Source organism: Bos javanicus, chromosome 29 (assembly GCF_032452875.1).
Source record: "Bos javanicus breed banteng chromosome 29, ARS-OSU_banteng_1.0, whole genome shotgun sequence".
Taxonomy (NCBI): Eukaryota; Metazoa; Chordata; class Mammalia; order Artiodactyla; family Bovidae; genus Bos; species Bos javanicus.
In genome coordinates this window covers 13,770,445-13,778,605 of record NC_083896.1, presented here as the reverse complement: position 1 = coordinate 13,778,605, position 8,161 = coordinate 13,770,445, and the positions used below count along the sequence as shown (strand labels likewise).

Genomic DNA, 8,161 nt, shown 5'->3' with positions numbered 1-8,161 from the left:
AAAAAAAAAAGAAAGAATGATCGTAAAAATAATAAAAATATATCTAGGACTTTTTTGTTTCTTTTTTTTGTGGGTGTTGTGGGTTCAGTTCATTTTTGGCTAGTTCCTTGGTCAGATTTATATTTCTCAAGATCTATAGGCCCCTTCCTATGTAGTCCGTAGTAACCACAGGGTTTTGATCTATTGCCTGTAGCTTCCAAGGCGTTTCCCTCTGTTATATCTTCTTCTGTTTGCTAGTCTCTTCAGTATCTGGTTTCCGCCCTGACTCAAAGGGCACGGTGGAGGACACTTTTTTTTTTTTTTTTTTAGGCTTACTTGTTCAGTCGCGCTGTGGGGAGGGAGGGAGGGATGCTGCAAACAAATAACACTGGCGTGGGCTCGCAGTGCCTCAGCTACCCTGGGTCTGCCCCCGCTCACGGCGCGTGTAGCCTCCCTGTCCACACTGCTCGGACTCTAGGTTGTTCTGCCGGGAACAATCCGAGGCTGGCCCTGGGCTGCATGCACCTCCCAGGTCCAAGCCGCTCAGGTTCAGGCACTCGGGTAGTCCTCAGAGGCGCAGACTCAGTTGGGCCTGCGTTTTGTACTCTTCCCAGGTCCGAGCGCCAATTTGCTCTTCCCAGGCGAGCGCCAATGCTGCGACTTATCGCCTCCCCGCCACTCGGTTATCTGGATGTAAAACCGGCGCACCTTCTCAGGCAGATGTTGACCGTCCAGACCCCCAAGAAGTTTTAGTTAGCAAAGAAGCCTGCTTACAATTTTATAGATAATGTCTCTCTGGGGCTGCGATTGCCCCCTTCCGGCTCTGACTGCCTGTCACCGGAGGGGGAAGGTCTGCAGCCGGCTATCTCTGTTCAGTCCTTTGTTCCGTGCGCGGGCCTGGCGGTCTTAGGTTAGGGCTGGCTTTTCGCGTGGTAGGTATCCCACAGTCTGGTTTGCTAGCCCAAATTATTTCGCTCAGATAGCGCTCAGGGTATTCAGGCCAGATTCTTACTCTCAGCGATGCAGCCCGCGCCGCGCCTCCCTGCCCAGCCCCGATTCGCTAATGGCGGATGCAGGCGTCTGCACTGCTTCTCTGCTGGGGGAGTTACCGTAGGGCTCGCAATCTGGGAGTTTTAAATTGTTTATTTATTTTTTCTCCCTGTTATGTTGCCCTCTGTGCTTCCAAAGCTCGGCACAGATTCGGCAGTGAGAAGGTTTCCTGATGTTTGGAAACTTCTCTCTTTTTAAGATTCCCTTACCGGGACGGAACTCCGTCCCTCCCTCTTTTGTCTCTTTTTTTTTGTTTTTAATATTTTTTCCTACCTCCTTTCGAAGAGTTGGGTTGCTTTTCTGGGTGCCTGATGTCCTCTGCCAGCATTCAGAAGTTGTTTTGTGGAATTTACTCGACATTTAAATGCTCTTTTGATGAATTTGTGGGGGAGAAAGTGTTCTCCCCGTCCTACTCCTCCGCCATCTTGGCTCCTTATGTCTGATGTTACACTTTTAAGACTTATTTATGTTCCTGCCCATGTCAGTAGTTCATTCAACTTTATTTCTAAGAAATATTCTATTTATGGATATAACACACTTAGTTTATCCATTCATCATTTGATGGACATTTGGATCATTGTCCAGTTTGGTAATATTATAAAACTTCTGTGAATTATAGAATGCAAGTTTGTGTTAAGATATATTTTCATTCATCTTCAGTAAATGTCTAGGAGTGGAATTGCTGGGTCATATTGAAAGTACATGTTTATCTATAAGGGACTGCTAAATTGTTTCCCAAGGAGGCCATAGGCTTTTGCATTCTCACCAGCGAATATGATATCCAATTGCTTTACGAACACCAACATTTGGTGTCATCTTTCTATTTACTTGTTGCTATCCTAATGATATTTAAAAAAAACACATTGTGCTTTAATTTTAATTTCTATGATAACTAATAATATCAACCTTCTTTTAACATTTTTGTCATTCCTACATCCCCTGTGTTAAATATCTCTTCAAAATCCTTGCCAGTTTTTTAAGTGGATATTTGTTTTCTTATCACTGTTTTTTCCTTCAATGTCTGAAAAATGTTTCTGTAGTCATACACAAAAAAGTGCTATTATTGGATGAGAGGCACACATTCTTCACTTTACAAGATAGTGCCAAATTGTCTTTTTCACTTGTTTTAATAATAGATGTTTAACTGAAAATACTAATATAACATAGTAAAATATAGAGTCTGATAAGTTTTGAAATATGTGCACACCCTTGAATCATCACCACAATCCAACTAATGAACACATTCAAATTCATGAAAAAGTTTCCTTGTCTACATCTGAAATTCCTCCAAATTCTCCCAACTATCCACACTCCCCAACCAGAGGCAGCCATTGGTTTTCTTTCTGTAACTATAGTTTTAGTTTTCTTTTTTAGTTTTAGTTTCTGTTTTCTTTCAAACTATAGTTTGCATATTACAGAATTTTATATAAATGGAATACTATATATACATACATGTCTATGTACACACCCACACACACACATACGCACATACACATGCATGTGGCTATTAGCATAACTGATAATATCTTTGGCAGTTACAGTTTCTCCTATCTTTGTTACAGTTCTCCTATCTTAAGCTGACCCTATCCAGTACTGTGCTGTAAATGACTTCTCTGTAATCAAAGACTTTGTCATTAATACATGTTATTAGACAGTTTACTTTGTCTTAAAACTGATAACTAGCCCGAGGGGAGATATTTTACAACAATGCAAATGACTTTCGCTTCATCAAAATTTCCCCCTAAATTTACCAATAGGCACTCTGCATTCTAATGCAAACAAGAGGCATCCAATCTTTTTTTTTTTTTTTAATGTATATGCTGATCTATTGGTTTGAGCTCAAAATTCTTATTTTCTAATGTCTTATGTTTCATTATGGTACTTAATTATTTTGATACACAAATTGTGATTTGATCAATGGAAGTATTTTCAAATTGGTTTCTGTGTTCTGACTCATCTCCGTTTGTTTTTCAAGCACTTTCTTCTTGGACTAACAATAAGTTCCAAAATTATCTTTTACCAACCCTGCCACAGCATTAGAATCAGTCATTTATCCAAGAAACCTAGGCTCTTATTAATGGAGATGACTTGAGCATTACATGTTCTTTGCTACTTCATAGACCTCTCATAGAGAAACGCTAGGAAATATATGTATGTATATACACATATACATATGTGTATATATATACATATACATAATATTTCTTTACACGTATATGTGTCTATATGTATATATACATATGTGTGTATACAGACATATGTAAAATGTTCATACTTATACATGTGTACATGAAATAAATATGTATGGGAATACATATATTTTAGAAATCCTAACTTCACAGCTATATTTTAATTTTGAGGCACTACTTATTTCCCTGGTGGCTCAGATGGTAAAGTGTCTGCCTGCAATGCCAGAGACCCGGGTTCGATTCCTGGGTCAGGAAAATCCCCTAGGGAAGGAAATGGCAGCCCACTCCAGTATTCTTGCCTGGGAAATCCCATAGACAGAGGAACCTGGTGGGCTACAGTCCATGGGAGAGTGGGACATGACTGAGCGACTTCACTTTCACTTTCTTTCTTTTTTTTATTTTTATTCTTTTTTCTTTTTTGTATCTAATTTTATTTTATTTTTAAACTTTACATAATTGTATTAGTTTTGCCAAATATCAAAATGAATCTGCCACAGGTATACATGTGTTCCCCATCCTGAACCCTCCTCCCTCCTCCCTCCCCCTACCATCCCTCTGGGTTGTCCCAGTGCTCTAGCCCCAAGCAACCAGTATCGTGCATCGAACCTGGACTGGCAACTCGTTTCATACATGATATTATACATGTTTCAATGCCATTCTCCCAAATCTTCCCACCCTCTCCCTCTCCCACAGAGTCCATAAGACTGTTCTATACATCAGTGTCTCTTTTACTATCTCGTACACCGGGTTATTGTTAGCATCTTTCTAAATTCCATATATATGCATTAGTATACTGTATTGGTGTTTTTCTTTCTGGCTTACTTCACTCTGTATAATAGGCTCCAGTTTCATCCACCTCATTAGAACTGATTCAAATGTATTCTTTTTAATGGCTGAGTAATACTCCATTGTGTATATGTACCACTTTCACTTTCTTTACAGGCTTCTTTTTTGCATTTCTTTATTCTATATTTCTCTTTATTTCATAAAGGAAACCTTAGGTCTGAATTAATACACTGACTCAAGAGTTCAACACTCCTCCACTCATTATGACCAGCAGGTTCTGTTCAGGTTCTTTCTCACATCACTGCAGTCTGAAAATTCATCTTCTGAAATAAGAAAGGACAGCCTTAGGGTTCACTTCATGTTTATTCCTTCTTTTTTATGCAGGCTTTCTATTGATTCATATACTTATTTAAAGGGGTAAACTAAATTTCACTCCTGCTACCACATAATGAATAAAAGTAAATGTGTCCTGCAGAAATTAACACAATATTGTAAATCAACTATGTGTCAATAAAAAAAGAAAAGAATGTTTGTCATTTATACTTGAAAAATAAGTGAATGTGTCCAACAGATTTTTCAATCAAATACCTATGGGATGGACAAATCTGTGTCTTTGTTAATAAACTCATAAACCCTTGATCAAAGTTGAAACTTTATTGCTACCCTTCCTTATAAGGAGATTAACAAGTTCCGTCCAGAGTATCTGGGACACACTCCTATATCCAACCTCTTCATCCCTTTCGTTATTGCTAAACTCCTACTTATTGTCTTATAACCCCTCTCCTTGTATTATAAAGGAGCCTATTAGCCAGTTTCCCAGTCTCTTATCTGTGTGCTTTAGTTGCTCAGTCATGCCCAACTCTTTGAGACCCCGTGGACTGCAGCCCACCAGGCTCCTCTGTCCATGGGGATTGGGCAAGAATACTGGAGTGGTTTGCCATGCCCTCTTCCAGGGCATCTTCCCAACCCAGGGATCAATCCCAGGTCTTCCTGTATTACAGGTTCTTTACCGACTGAGCCAGAGGGGAAGCCCAAGAATACTGGAGTGGGTAGTCTAACCGTTCTCTGGGGGATCTTCCTGACCCAGGAATCAACCCGGGGTCTCCTGCATTGCAGGATAATTCTTTGCCAGCTGAGCTACCAGGGAAGCCCAAATCCATCCACCACAGCTAACCTTAAGACTCAGTTTTGAACATGCTACTTCCACTAGGCAAACATCTTTGGTGGTTTCATCCTGCTAATGTGATGAATTTTACTTTTATATCAAAGTATACCTGGAGCACAGAACTTTGTCATTTCTTTCCCTCTTTCATCCATTCACCCAATACTCAAGCAGTATAAGATTTGGATGTTTACTGATACCTAAATGTGTAAAATATATTCACAAGTGCCAAGAGCACAAAATTTCACATCAAATAGGCTTTCCTACTTGATTAAATCTAGACAAGTCTCCAGCATCCATGAAAGTCACTTCCTTTTCTATAACATAAATGTAATAATAGTAATTATCTCAACGTATTCCTTAAGAATCAAATAATATGTTTCGATCAGTAAGAAAACAGTAAAAATTTCCTATGATAATCTTGGTGATAAAGATGGTGACAATGATAATATATATGTTGTTCCAATCACTTTAAATGTTTAATTCTTCTCCAAGCCTAGAAGTCCAATGTATTCTCTAAGATACTTTTCTTATTCACTTACACATATAATCTAGTCAGTTTCACTAATCCTGGAAGGTGATCTTGCTTGAAGAATGGAGAAATTATTGGATTTGCTCAGCATTAACCAGTCAAGGCTTGAAGGAACGTCTACATAGCACAGTGTATGGTGGCAATACTCTGCAGAGGCAGCTACACTACCATTGGTTCATGTTCGCAGAAATCTCTGAAGCATTGTCGCTATTATGTGTATAGTTTAGGAGTGAAAAAGCTCCCTTTTCTATTTGGATTCTGCTTGTCTCCAAATTAAATGCCTTTTTATCACATATTTAGGTTGATAAAATCCATGTTTTAAGTTTTAAGTTTCAATCCCTGAGTCAGGAAGATCCCCTGGAGTAAGAAATGGCAACCCACTCTAGTATACTTGCCTGGAGAATCCCATGGACAGAGGAACCTGGTGGGTTACAGTCCATGGGATCACAAAGAGTTGGATACAACTCAGCACACATGTTTTAGAATCATTCCTTAGGCAAGAATGGAGATTACAAGATCCTAGAATAGTTAGTCCAAGGAGTGGTGGCTGCACCGGTGCAGGAAGGCCTAGAGGAGCTATCCCATGCTGAAGGTCAGGAAGGGTGGCGGTGAGGAGTACCCCTCATCCAAGGTAAGGAGCAGTGGCTGCGCTTTGCTGGAGCAGCCGTGAAGAGATACCCCATGCCCAAGGTAAGAGAAACCCAAGTAAGATGGTAGGTGTTGCAAGAGGGCATCAGAGGGCAAACACACTGAAACCATACTCACAGAAAACCAGTCAATCTAATCACACTAGGACCACAGCCTTGTCTAACTCAATGAAACTAAGCCATGCCCATGGGGCAACCCAAGATGGGCGGGTCATGGTGTAGAGATCTGAGAGAATGTGGTCCACTGGAGAAGGGAATGGCAAACCACTTCAGTATTCTTGCCTTGAGAACCCCATGAACAGTATGAAAAGGCAAAATGATAGGATACTGAAAGAGGAAATCCCCAGGTCAGTAGGTGCCCAATATGCTGCTGGAGATCAGTGGAGAAATAACTCCAGAAAGAATGAAAGGATGGAGCCAAAGCAAAAACAATACCCAGCTGTGGATGTGACTGGTGACAGAAGCAAGGTCTGATGCTGTAAAGAGCAATATTGCATAGAAACCTGGAATGTCAGGTCCATGAATCAAGGCAAATTGGAAGTGGTCAAACAAGAGATGGCAAGGGTGAATGTCGACATTCTAGGAATCAGCAAACTCAAATGGACTGGAATGGGTGAATTTAACTCAAATGACCATTATATCTACTACTGCAGGCAGGAATCCCTCAGAAGAAATGGAGTAGTCATCATGGTCAACAAAAGAGTCCGAAATGCAGTACTTGGATGCAATCTCAAAAACGACAGAATGATCTCTGTTCATTTCCAAGGCAAACCATTCAATATCACAGTAATCCAAGTCTATGCCCCAACCAGTAACACTGAAGAAGCTGAAGTTGAACGGTTCTATGAAGACCTACAAGACCTTTTAGAACTAACACCCAAAAAAGATGTCCTTTTCATTATAGGGGACTGGAATGCAAAAGTAGGAAGTCAAGAAACACCTGGAGTAACAGGCAAATTTGGCCTTGGAATACGGAATGAAGCAGGGCAAAGATTAATAGAATTTTGCCAAGAAAATGCACTGGTCATAGCAAACACCCTCTTCCAACAACACAAGAGAAGACTCTACACACGGACATCACCAGATGGTCAACACTGAAATCAGACTGATTATATTCTTCGCAGCCAAATATGGAGAAGCTCTATACAGTCAATAAAAACAAGACCAGGAGCTGACTGTGGCTCAGATCATGAACTCCTTATTACCAAATTCAGACTTAAATTGAAGAAAGTAGGGAAAACCACCAGACCATTCAGGTATGACCTAAATCAAGTGCCTTATGATTATACAGTACTAAGTACTAGTTTCTCAGTCGTGTCTGACTCTTTGCAACCCCATGGACTGTAGCCTATCAGGCTCCTGTGTCCATGGGATTTTCCAGGCAAGACTGCTGGAGTGGATTGCCATTTCCTTCTCCAGGGGCTCTTCCCAACCCAGGAATCGAACCTGGGTCTCCTGCATTGCAGGCAGACGCTTTACCGTCTGAGCCACCAGGAAAGCCTGCTATGATTATACAGTGGAAGTGAGAAATAGATTTAAGGGCCTAGATCTGATAGATAGATTGCATGATGAACTATGGAATGAGGTTTGTGACACTGTACAGGAGACAGGGATCAAGACCATCCCCATGGAAAAGAAATGCAAAAAAAGCAAAATGGCTGTCTGGGGAGGCCTTACAAATAGCTGTGAAAAGAAGAGAAGCGAAAAGCAAAGGAGAAAAGGAAAGATATAAGCATCTGAATGCAGAGTTCCAAAGAATAGCAAGAAGAGATAAGAAAGCCTTCCTCAGCGATCAATGCAAAGAAATAGAGGAAAA

The 8,161-nt window shown here is 40.5% G+C and overlaps 1 non-coding gene across 1 annotated transcript; it reads right to left on the bottom strand.

Annotated features, from left to right (window-relative positions):
- Positions 1-7,769: 7,769 nt before the first annotated feature.
- Positions 7,770-7,842, bottom strand: TRNAC-GCA (transfer RNA cysteine (anticodon GCA)). The gene has a single exon. It is a non-coding gene; the product is annotated as a tRNA-Cys (tRNA).
- Positions 7,843-8,161: the final 319 nt, after the last annotated feature.